The sequence below is a fragment of the Lemur catta genome, chromosome X, assembly GCF_020740605.2.
Source record: "Lemur catta isolate mLemCat1 chromosome X, mLemCat1.pri, whole genome shotgun sequence".
Lineage (NCBI taxonomy): Eukaryota > Metazoa > Chordata > Mammalia > Primates > Lemuridae > Lemur > Lemur catta.
Genome location: NC_059155.1, coordinates 57,614,385 through 57,627,381, shown reverse-complemented (window position 1 = coordinate 57,627,381; position 12,997 = coordinate 57,614,385). Strand labels below are relative to the sequence as shown.

Below are 12,997 nucleotides of genomic sequence, written 5' to 3'. Positions count from 1 at the left end.
GTGTGTCCTTCCACTTGTTTCCTGATGCCCCGGGCTCCTCCCCTGTCAGGGCACAGATCATTCAGCCCCCACAGCCTCAAGGAAAGGCATTTGCAGTGGAAGCAGAAAAAGGCTTTTGAGTTTCAAAATCTTGAGTTTTTGACAAAACTGTAGTGACAGGGAACAAATGGGTGGTTGCCAGTGGGTGGGGGAGGGTATGACTATAAAAGGGCCCGCATGAGGGTGCTTCACGGGAGGGTGGGGCTATTCTGTATCCTGATTCTTATGGCGGCTATGAAAAACTGTACGTGTTAAATTCATAGAACCAAAAGAAAAAATCAATTTACTGTATTTTTTTTTTCTGTTTTTAAAGTCGGGATTTTTGAATTTTAAAACTCAGGGCACAGGAAACTTTGAGAATAGCACATATGTAATGAGGCTTCCTGTCCTCAAGGTTAGAAAATTCCCCATGTTGGGTTGGTGGAATGTGAGAGTCCAAGAAAAATTGAAGAGAGCATAGTTCTGGTGGGTTCTGAGAGTGTCTCAGGCCCTGGCCATCCCCAAGACAAAACTAGGCATGTGAGGGGCAGCAAAAGTTGCCCCAAGCAGGTGTGTGGGTTTCAAGAAGAGAGGGCAAGGGCCGGGCGCAGTGGCTCACGCCTGTAATCCTAGCACTCTGGGAGGCCGAGGTGGGAGGATCACTTGAGCTCGGGAGTTTAAGGCCAGCCTGAGCCAAGAGCGAGACCGCATCTCTACTAAAAATAGAAAAATTAGCCAGGCATGGTGGTGGGCACCTGTAGTCTCAGCTACTTGGGGGGCTGAGGCAGGAGGATGGCTTGAGCCCAGGAGTTTGAGGTTGCAGTGAGCTATGATGATGACACTGCACTCTAGCCCGAGCGACAGAGTGAAACCCTGTCTCAAAAATAAATAAATAAATAAATAATAAATAAATAAAAAGAACAGAGGTTGTCTGTGCCCATGTTCTCTCCCAAAGCTGAGATAGATGACAAGACCCCAGGGAGAGAGGGTTAATGGGAGGGTCTAGGTGGGTCCAGGCAGACGGGCTTGGGCAGCCCCCCTGCACAGTCTTGTCTGAGGCCCCGGGAATTCATGAACAGCAGAACAATTCTGTGTATCTAACGAGAGAATTAAAAGTAAATGCTAAAGCCAAGTGGCCTTTCAGACAGGAGGGAAGTACAGTGTTTTGACAATCTGGGAGCCAGATGGCATGTGGACGTCTCTGTATTGCCAGTCAAAAACAGGGACAGAAAATTAACTGTGGGAGGTGGCATGTGCCTGTAGTGCCAGCTACTTGGGAGGCTGAGGCAGGAGGATAACATGAGCCCAGGAGTTTGAGTCTGCAGTGACCTCTGATTGTGCCACTGCATTCCAGCCTGGGTGACAGAGCAAGAGCCTGTCTTAAAACAAACAAACAAAACACAGGCTGGGCACGGTGGCTCACACCTGTAATCCTGGCACTCTGGGAGACCGAGGCAGAAGGATTGCTTGAGGCCAGGAGTTTGAGACCAGCCTGAACAAGAGGAAGACCTTCTTTCTACCAAAAATAAAAAAAACTAACAAGGCATGGTGGCATGCACCTGTAGTCCCAGCTACTTAGGAGATTGAGGCAGGAGGATCACTTGAGCCCAGGAACCTGAGGTTGCAGTGAGCTATGACAATGCCACTGCACACTAGCCTGGGCGACAAAGCAAGACTCTGCTTCAAAACAAACAAGACAGGTCGGGCGTGGTGGCTCACGCCTGTAATCCTAACACTCTGGGAGGCTGAGGCGGGCGGATCGCTCGAGGTCAGGAGTTCGAGACCAGCCTGAGCAAGAGCGAAACCCCCGTCTCTACTAAAAATAGAAACAAATTAGCTGGCCAACTGAAATATATATAGAAAAAATTAGCCGGGCATGGTGGCGCATGCCTGTAGTCCCAGCTACTTGGGAGGCTGAGGCAGAAGGATCGCTTAAGCCCGGGAGTTTGAGGTTGCTGTGAGCTAGGCTGACGCCACAGCACTCACTCTAGGCAGGGCAACAAAGTGACACTCTGTGTCAAAAAAAAACAACAAAACAAACAAGACAAAACCCCCAAAACCCCAAAACAGGGACAGGGCAGCCTCCTTGGCACAAATGAAGCCCCTGGAACAGAATTGAAACCCCAAGGGGCAATGGGGAAAGTCCCTGTTACTGAGCAAAATGGCATTAGAAAATGGTAATTAAGTTATAATAAATCAGAAAGACAGATGTGTGGACACCTGAGTTTATGAACTGAGATTCCCAAACATCATCTCCCCATGGACCTGTGAGGTAGATATTATCCTCCTCATTTTACAGATGCAGAAACTGAAGTTCAGGGGACATGGAGTGACTTGCCCAGGGCCACAGGATTTGAACCAGGGCACTCTGAGCCCAAATCCACCTGCTTTCTACCATAACACAGATGCAGCATCCTGGCTTCAAAGAACAGGATGTAAGCTTTGCATTAACTGCCTGCACAAACTTGACTCAATTTCATGCCTTATCTGCCTCAGTTTTTCCACAAGGATAGTAGCAACCTGACCCAACCCACAAGAGTTATACAGAGATAACAAAAAAATGGGACCACTTTGGAAATGACTGTTACATACAAGATGTGGGAAGAGTCCAGTGAATGCCTTGAATGGATAATTGAGTTCAAAGCCACTCCCCCAGCCCCCTGGACTCTCATGGGCAGTGGAGCAGGCCCAGGGAAGATCTGGTGTGAGAGGATGGCGGCGTGGCTCACTGATTACCAGGGAGTCAGACAGACACAGGGGCTGGGGGTGAATTGACTCCAACACTCACTCACTGTGTATTCCTGGGAAGTGGTCACCCTTCCCGATCCTCAGTCTCGGGATCTGGCATAGGAGGGACAACAATACCAAACACTACTGATGAACATGAAGTTCAAATATGGAGAACACCTGGCATGTGGCAGGTGCTTAATAAAGGTGCGTTTCTTCCTCCTCTCTCTACTGTTGTTCAAAAGGTATTAGGTTTTGTAGGACAAGAGCTACTCTCACTGCTCCAAGACCTTGGCCTTTCTGTGCCACGGTTTTTTCACCTGTTCAAAGGCCCAAGTGGTGGAGCCAAATGCCTTATTGCTTCATTTGGGGAAGGGGAGAAGGAAGGGTGACGGTGGAGACCAGGATGCCACAGGATCTGTCAGACCTGGGAACTTGGAAAGACTTTTCTAGGGTATAAAAGTGGGAAGCACAAGAGCCAGAAATTTACAGCTGTGGGAGCACACAGTGGCCAGCAAGCGTGGTCTGGCGTCATCATCTCTCTGCACAGGGACCAACAGAAAGGACCGCTATGTGGCTGTCTCGTCCAAGGTGTAGGTACTAGTTCTGGCTTTGGACAACTTTACTGGCTGCCAAATAGACCTGTGGGAGGATTAGTGGTATCCAGGAGGCATCTGGTTCAAAAGGCAGCCAAACCTCAGGGGTTGCCCCAGAATTTTATCCAGGGCAGCTTGAGGGAGAAGAGAAAGGTGTAGAAAAGATAGAGTGTATATTCATGTATTGGGTGAAGGGAGGGTTTGGAGACCAGCCTCCAATCACAGATCTGCCACTGATTTGTTGTGTGACCTTGGGAAAGTCACTATCCCTCTCTGGTCCCCTGATTTTCTGTGTGCAATGAGCACTACGGATGGCCCCAGGATTTCCCCAACCAACACAGATCTGCCTGAGATGGTGGCTGAGGCCTTGAGACCTGATACTGTGTGACTTGCAAGGGCGTCCACAAACCATCATGGCCTGAACCCAGGTCAAAGGACTTAACTGAGGTGGTGGCCAAGAAGTTCAGTTTCTCAGCCACTTGCACGTTTAGGCCTTTTCATTTGCTTTGTCTGAAGATCCAAGCCATCGGGTGCAAGCCCTGCTGGAGAGTAAATCTGATGGTCATTTAACAGAGGCCTGCTCTGGCTTCTGATCCTCTCTGCACTGTGCACATGTGACCTTGGGGGAAGTTACCTACACTCACTGGCTCTCCGTTTCCCCACTTGCATGGTGCAGGTCATAAGTGGCCATGTCTTAGGGTCCTGGTGAAGATGGAATCAGTTGCCCAGTGTAAAGCAGGGACCCCATTGCCTGGCGCAGGTTCATTCCTTAGCAGCATCAGCTGTTACTTGTCACCCCGGTGTTCTGGGGAGCATACAAATGAGAACCCCATCCCCCGGGGGCTCAGGGGAAGGTGATAGATAAATTCCTGTCTGATATCTGTGCCATCTGTCCACAAATACCAAGAGAGATGTTTCAAATTGGGGGCTTCGTTGTCTTCTAATGAGCTGTTGGCCCAGACTATGGGCCAGCTTGGAGGCCTGCCCTTGCCCCTGAATCAGGCTGTGCCCTTGACTGTGACTCTAGTCCTGCCCTCGAGTCCTACAGATCTCGCTGGAAACTGGACAAATGGTAAGTGAGTATGTAATAATCTCGTGTGTGTGTGTGTGTGTGTGTGTGTGTGTGTGTCCTGTGTCCAACTGTCCAGTGCGAGGAGGGACAGGCATGATTGGGGAGAGGGTCTGAGGATCTAGAATTGTCATATGTAACCCGCAGAGACCCTTACACCTATTTCCAGCCCTCAGCAATGGCCTGCTCTTTGCGGGGGGTGGGGGGTGTCTGTTGGGCATTCTGGAAAGCCTGCTCTTGGACATCCCGAAGGCTGGAGGAGGTACTTCTGGTGGCCTGCTTGGAGGTCTACTTAGAAAAGTGACTTCAGTGATCCCTGGCCTGAACAACATCATTTAGTTACCCTAAAATAGGGCCTTGGTCCCCACCAGGGAATCCCAGTTAAAGATCTGCCAGCCAGAGGCAGCAGCCCTGAAGGAGGGAGAGGGATGGCCTGAAGGTGGAGTCAGGATTCAGTCCTGAGACCCATCTCCAGCCTGGCAGGGGACACCAGCTCTCTCGTACCAGTAAGTGCCCCAGTTCTGAGTACGTCCTGGGGCCCCAGCATCATCTGTAATCCTCACCACAGACCTCTGAGGTCAATTTATTTATTTATTTATTTTGAGACAGAGTCTCACTCGGTTGCCTGGGCTAGAGTGCCATGGCATCAGCCTAGCTCACAGCAACCTCAAACTCCTGGGCTCACGCTATTCTCTTGCCTCAGCCTCCTGAGTAGCTGAGACTACAGGCATGCACCACCATGCCCAGTGAGTTTTTCCTATATACATTTTTAGTTGTCCGGCTAATTTCTTTCTATTTTTTTAGTAGAGACAGGGGTCTCGGTCTTGCTCAGGCTGGTCTTGAACTCCTGAGCTCAAACGATCTGGCCGCCTCAGTCTCCCAGAGAGGTCAATTTAATAATCCCCAGTTTACAAACGGGAAAACCAAAGCACAGAGAAGCACCTGTGTTCATGTAGCCAGAGTGATGCAGAGTGAGAAATCCAACTTGAACTCACCTAAGTCCAAAGCCAAGGCTTTTCCAACTACAGCACTGCCATTTTTTTCTCCCTATCTATGGGATTCCTCAGAACACAGATGGCCTTTGATGTGAGCAAGACAGAATAAGCTGCCCTCCTCAATTATACCATTGATGTCATTAATAACAATGTGATGTCCATGGGAAGATCTAGCATGGGGTTTCCCATGAGACACCTGAGAGCTCTCCAAGCAAGAAGCAATAATGGAAAGCTTGACGCCCATGAGCTGACAGAGCCTGGGTCCCTGAGAGGGCTGGAGCAAAGCCATTTCCAAGATTCCTCCCCACTCAGGTGGTTGCTCCCTGACTTGGAGACAGACAGACACAATTCCTGAGTTTGGTTTCCAAATGTACCATGCACTTGCTGGATGACCTGGGCCAAGACACTGTCTCTCTGTGATGGTTTTTCCATGTGTAAAATGGAGATTATAGTCCCCACAGAGAAAGACTACTGGGAGGACTAGAAAAGGTGTAAATCCCTTGGCACCGTGGCTGGCTCAGAGAAGACGCTTCCACCCTTTCTGTGTTCTCCCTGACTTCATGCTCCTTCATTCCCATGATAAACATTGGTGATTGACCTGCCGTTGAATCTCATGGCAGGAAGTGTGATTCTTACCCAAAAATATTTGTGCAGGACTTTCTCCAGTTGCCCGAACATCATCCATTCATCCACCCTTTCTTCCATCTAACCACTCACTCTTCCATCCATCCACTCACATATCCATTTACCCACCTCCCATCAATCCACAAAGTCAACCAATATAGAGTAGCCACTTTCTCTGTAAGGCTGCGAGCTGACATATAGGATGCAAATATAATCCAGATGTGGGCTCTGTCCTGGAATACCTCGCAGAATGGAAATGAGGAAAGGGCCATGTGTGTGTCAGATCTGGTCCAGGGCAGAGGTTGGGAGAGACTGGAGTGTGACTCAGAACCCACGTGGCTTTGGCTGCAAGACTCCCCTCCTGTCTTTGTCATCTCAGGTGAGGGGCTCTAGCTCTGGGATGGGTAAGGTTGGGTTAAAGATGGTTTCTGGGTTTGGGGCTAGAGGAGTTAATGTTTCTCCCTCAGTGTTGCTCCCTGTACAGTATAAAGGTCACTGTTCCTCAGCTGCTGGAATGAAGCCTTGTGCAGAGCCCTGAAGGCCATCGTCTCTATGTCACCATCCCTCTTGGCATGAACATCCACGTGAATACATGCGTGGGTCTTGAGGGGGGATGGGAGGATGGCTCACCAAGGGACACCCTGATGACCATGGCAGCCAAACCGGGGGTATTGGAGTCTAACAGATATGAGCCTCCAACTTCAGCTCATTTGCTGCCATGCTAAGTGACCTTGGGTCAGTTGGAGAACTCACTTGACCTCTATGAGTTACACAGTGATGCCGGGCCACACTTCATAATCACATGCTCAGTCACAGAAATTGCTGAAGAATGTCAGTCTCCCCGCAGGTATGTGAGCTCCAAGAGGACAAGGACGGTGCCTGGCCTCTCTCCATGGGGTCCCCAAATCCCACAGCACCTGGCACTTAGTTCACAATGATTTCAGTGGCTTTATTTGTTGAATGAATGACAGAAAAGCCCATCATCTGGGCAGCCATGCACAAGCTCCCTCCTGGACCATTGCACCTCTGCTGCCTTCTCAGCCTCCCTGTTGTAATTCCTGCCTGCTGGAGTTGCCGTTCTCATTTGTGAAAGAGCTCAACAGAGGTGGCTCCTTTATTCCTTGTGTACCCCCCATGTCCTAAGCACCATCTCGGGACTCTCGTACTTTGTGTCATTTACTCCCCAGCTTCCCTGGTCTATGATGAGGAAGCTGGGGCTCAGAGAGATGAGGACGAGGATGAGGGCCATGGTATTATAATACTATGGTTTGTGAACACTGGCTCAAGCTTGGTTCCCTTTAATCCTTACTACGGCTCTGAGATCTGCACTACGCTTCTTTTATGGACCTGGGAACTGAGTCTTCAAGAGGCAGAGCCAAGAGTTGAACCCTGGTCTGTGCGACCCTAAAGTACATGCTCTTTTTTTTCTTCATTTGCAATCTTTTCCTTTTATTTATTTCCAATGACTTATTACAAAGGACCTCCAGTATAATGTTGAATAGAAGTGGTGAGAGCAGGCATCTTCACTTTGTTCCTGATCTTAAATGGAAAATGTTCACTCTTTTGCCATTATATTAGCTGTAGCTTTTGAATTTTTTTTTATTTTTTTATTTCAGCATATTACTGGGGTACAAATGTTTAGGTTATGTATATTGCCTTTGCTCCACCCAAATCAGTGCTACAAGCATATCCATCTCCCAGACAGTGCGCACCACACCCATTAGGCATGAAGATACCCATCCCCTCCTCCCCCCTCCCCCCTGCCCAATGCCCGATGAATGTTACTTCCATATGTGCACATAAGTGTTGATCAATTAGTACCGATTTGATGGTGAGTACATGTGGTGCTTGTTTTTCCATTCTTGTTTCACTTAGTAGTTCTTAACTACACGTGATTCTACAGCAAGCTGGCTCCAAATCCAGCAACCACCCCCTGAGCAGGGTGTGTTTTTTCCTCTAAATCTGTTCCCCGTTGTCATGCATCAAGCTCTGAAACTCTACACCCTCCACTGTCATTTCACTGGACTCTGTGACCTTGAGAACCATAGCCTGCGAAGAGGCATTTCCTGTTAATGGGAATATAGCTCAATTTTTAAATGAGGCTCTAAGCTGCCAATATTGCTGTTAGGACTTTTACTTAAGTTGAGAAAATATTCACCAATCATACCTGGGCTGTACAGCTGGGTGAGGTCAGGGGGCAGGCAGGGCCATGGGGCACCAAGAGAGGTACAAGGGTCTGGGGTAGGGGCAGGCCACATGGAGAAGGGATCCAGGACTTGCCTGAGAGCCATCGCTCCTGTAGGGCATGAAGAATGTGGGAGCTGGTGCCAACCCCCTAGCTGGCATGTGGGAAACACTTGCCCAGATTTCTCCCTGACTTGTAGGTTTTCACAGAGCCCAGTTGGCAGGTAAAGGTGAAGAAAGAGGTGGAGATGGAGTCAGAGGTGGTGGCCCTAGCATGTCTCAAACTCAAATGCCTGGAGGGCCTGGCCTTCTTATGAATGAAACCGACCTGGCAGTGGGCATAGATAGCATTAGGGACCCCATGACCTACCCAAGAGGGGAGTCATACCCACTTCAGTCTACTGTTGCTGCACAGATGGTCAGATCTACCAATGTCTCAACAAAAGCCAGATACTGCAATTTAGTAGGGAATCTTTTACTTTTTAAAGGTTGGCCACTAATTAAATATTTTTTAAAAAAATCTCTTGTTGCCAATAGACAAGTGGGCAAAAGATTTGAACAGTCACATTACAGAAGAGGCTCTCCAAATGTCCAATAAATATGCAAAAGATGTTCAACCTCATTACTCATCAGAGAAAGGAAAAATAAAATCATAAGAGGAACATTGCATCATATCAGACTGGTAAGTTTTTAAAAAGTGATTGTTTATACACCGTTGATGGGAGTGTGAAAGCATGCGACCACTTTGGAAAACCATTTGGAATTATTTAAGAAAGTTTAAAGATATGCATCCCCGGTGACCCAGAAATTCCACTCTAGAGATAAACAAATTGTATAATATATACCCAGTGGAATACTCCATAGCCATGAGAATGCATAGATCACAGCTACACACAAAAACATAGATGCATCTCACTGAAGTAATGTTGAGTAAAAAGAGCAAGACACAAAAAATACATCACATATGAGTTCACTTATATACTGTTGAAAACAGGTAAAACTAAACCCTGTTGTTCAGGTTCACAGATGTAGGTGGCAAAGAAAAAGGAAATCATGACCAAATAAGTCAGGAAGGTGGTTTTCTCTGGGGGCAGAGAGGACGATGTGCTCCGAGAAGGGGCCCACTCAGGGTTCTGCTGTCCTGTTGATGCCGCAGTCTTTCAGGGACCAGCAAACTACATCCAGGGGGCCAAATCTAGCCTGCTGCCTATTTATGTATGGATGTGATACTAAGATTGGATTTTACTTTTTTAAATGATTAAAAAAGAATAAAAATAGAATGTTCTGTGACATGTGAAAATGATATGAAATTCAAATTTCAGTGTCCATAAATAAAGTTTTATTGGAACACAGTCACCCTCATTCATCTACCTATTGTCTATGGCTACTTTCTGCACAATGACAGAGTTGACTAGTTGTGATAGAGACAATATGGTGGCTTGCAAAGCCTAAAATATTTACTATTTGGCCCTTTGCAGACATCCCCCTGTTCTATTTCTTGACCTGGCAGGCAGTTTTGTTGGTGTTCACTTTATACTGTAGTGCATCAATTCTATGAGACACACTTTTCTGTGTATGGTGGCTGGGTCCAAGCTAGGATTGCAGGTGTCCTGTATTGACTTTGTCAGGATGCCTCCAAAATTCTGTGTTTATCTTTTTTCAATAAATCACAAAAATTCGGCAGTTGGAGCTATTTTCCAGCCACAGTAATTGGCTCTTAAATCACTTAAATGGCAACACTACTGAAAATCCTACCTCCCCAAATAAAGATCTGGACAATTCCTTATGGTTTCTCCCACAGATTTGGCTAAGGGAAGACCAAAAGGGGTGACCGAGGAATAAAATTACTTATTTTTCATATTGAAGAAAGGAAAAGACTGTTTGTGGCCCAAGTCCCAATTTGTGAACAAGTAACCACTGTTAATAAGAGATAGCTCTGGGTCCGTGCTCTGAAAATCAGCCAATAAGTGATAGCCAATAAGTGACCACACTTCTGAGAGTTAGCAAATTAATGACAGCTCCAAGCGTCCAAAAGTCAATAGACAAATGGGCAAAAGATTTAAATACACACATTAGAGAAGAGGATGCCCAAATGTCCAATAAACGTGAAAGATGTTCGACCTCAGTATTCATGGGGAAAAGCGAATTAAAATCACAATAAGGACCATCACAATAATGGTTAATTTTATGTAGCAACTTGACTGGGCTAAAGGATACCTAGACAGCAGGTAAAGCATTGTTTCAAGGAGGGTCTGTGAGGGGGGTTTCTGGAAGAGATTATTAGCATTTGAATCAGTAGACTGAGTAAAGAAGATCCTCCCTCACCAATGTGGGCAGGTATCATCCTGTCCACTAGGGGCCCCTTCAAATAGAACAAAAAGGCTAAGGAGGCCGGGCACGGTGGCTCACACCTGTAATCCTAGCACTCTGGGAGGCCAAGGTGGGTGGATTGCTCGAGGTCAGGAGTTCAAGACCAGCCTCAGCAAGAGCGAGACCCCTGTCTCTACTAAAAATAGAAACAAATTAGCTGGCCAACTAAAATATATATATAGAAAAAATTAGCCGGGCATGGTGGTGCATGCCTGTAGTCCCAGCTACCCGGGAGGCTGAGGCAGTAGGATTGCTTAAGCCCAGGAGTTTGAGGTTGCTGTGAGCTAGGCTGACGCCACGGCACTCACTCTAGCCTGGGCAACACAGTGAGACTCTGTCTCAAAAAAAAAAAAAAAAAGGTTAAGGAAGGGCAAATTTTTTCCTCTCTTCTGGAGCTGAGACATCCATCTTCTCCTGCTCCTGATTCTTGGGCCTTGGGACTCAGGGACCTACACCAACCCCCACCCAGTTCTCAGGCCTTTGGCCTCTGAGAGTTACACCATTGGCTTCCCTGGTTCTTAGGACTTCAGACTGGGACTGAATTACACCACCAGCTTTCCTGCCTGGTTCTCCAGCTTGCAGAAGGCAGATCGTGGGACTTTTCATCCTCCACAATCGGTTGAGCCACTTTCCCTAATAAATCTCCTTTTACCTATTTAAATCTCTATCTATCTATCTTGCTGCTTCTGTTTCTCTGGAGAACCCCGATTAATACAATCACATAACATCAGATTGGTATTTTTTTTAAAATGTAATTCTTTATACACTGCTGACGGGAATGTAAAATGATGCAACCACTTTGGAAAACCATTAGGAATTATTTAGGAAAGTTTAAAGATAGTCATCTTCTGTGACCCAGAAATTCTAGCCCTCCATGCACACTAAGAGAAAGGATAGCAAATCATGGAATATACTCACTTATCACTGGATGTTACATGCCCAGTCCTGAAACTCAGCCAATCAACAGTGCCCACCCCCTAAAACTCAGCCAATCAGTGATCAAATCTTCCCTCTGAAAAGTAAGCCAGGCCCGCCCATGGCTCATGCCTGTAATCCTAGCACTGTGGGAGGCCGAGGTGGGAGAATCGCTTGAGCTCAGGAGTCAGAGACCAGCAGCAGCAAGAGCAAGACCTCGTCTCTACTAAAAATAGAAAAAATTAGCCAGGTGTGGTGGTGCGTGCCTGTAGTCCCAGCTACTCGGGAGGCTGAGGCAGGAAGATAGCTTGGGCCCAAGAGTTTGAGGTTGCTATGAGCTAGGCTGACACCAGGGCACTCTAACAAAAAACCAAAACAACAGCAACATAACATGACCCCGGTCTCTAAAAAAAAAAAAAGAATTAGCTGTGAGTGGCGGGGCTGCAGTCCCAGCTACTGGGGAGGCTGAGGCAGGAGGATTGCTTGAGCCCAGGAGTTTGAGGTTGCTGTGAACTATGATCGCGCCACTGCACTCTAGACTCGGCAACAGAGAGCCAGAGAGCGGGCAACAGAGCCATACTGTCTCCAAAAACAATAATAAAAAAAAAAGGCCAGCCAATCAGTGAGAGCCCCGCCCTTCCTGAAAGCAGCCAATGAACGAGCACTCCTTCCAGACCCTACCATTTGAAAGTTGCCCAGAGCACTTGAGCACGCTGCAAGTCTCGCCAGCGCTCGCTCGATACTCCCGCTTCTTAACGTCCGCCAATCCCTGAAGGCCAGGTTTCCCAACACCTTACTAAAGCTCTGGCTTTGTTCTGGAAGATCGTGTCTTACAGGTACAGCTCTCTCTCACAGGTAAATGTGAAGTTCCCCTTATTTACATTGGATGTCCAGTATAATTTATTGCAAGTTCGTGAGCTCTCACTATTTGATTATGCATTCCGACATGAAACAGATGCACTGTGAGATCATAAAATTCAATCTTTTCAAGTCTTGTAGTGGTTGCTAAGTATCTGTTTTTTATTTGTGTATATTTAGCTCCCCAAATGCTAACACGTAGGTATAAATTTTGTGATAAACTTTCTGAACAGTAGACGTTTATTAAGTGAGGAAAAAGTCCTTCTGAAGCTCTTTGAGCACTACCCAATGGTTCATTCAATATCAAAAATGGTAGAAAGTCAGATATAAACCAACGTAGTATATAGCTAAACATGAGACATGATTTCCTCAACTCGCACCAAAGAAACTGATAAAATAATAAATTTTTGGCTAAGGTATTCAGATGAAGATGAATTAAACACAGCAAAAGTTGTTATGGCTTTCCACCTCATATTATCATTAATCATTGTCTCAAATGACTGTTTGAACTTACTGCTACCAGAAGTATTTTCTGATTCCAAAACTGCAAGCTAATTTTCAAGTGCCAGGATGAAATCTACTGCAATAATAAAAAATGTGATAGCTCTTTGTAATATAGATATTATCAAAGATCTAATAAA

General features: G+C 46.7%; 1 pseudogene; it reads left to right on the top strand.

The window, feature by feature from the left end:
• The first annotated feature begins 4,252 nt into the window (after positions 1-4,252).
• On the top strand, positions 4,253-7,753 carry LOC123628256 (annotated as a pseudogene).
• The last annotated feature ends 5,244 nt before the right edge of the window (positions 7,754-12,997 follow it).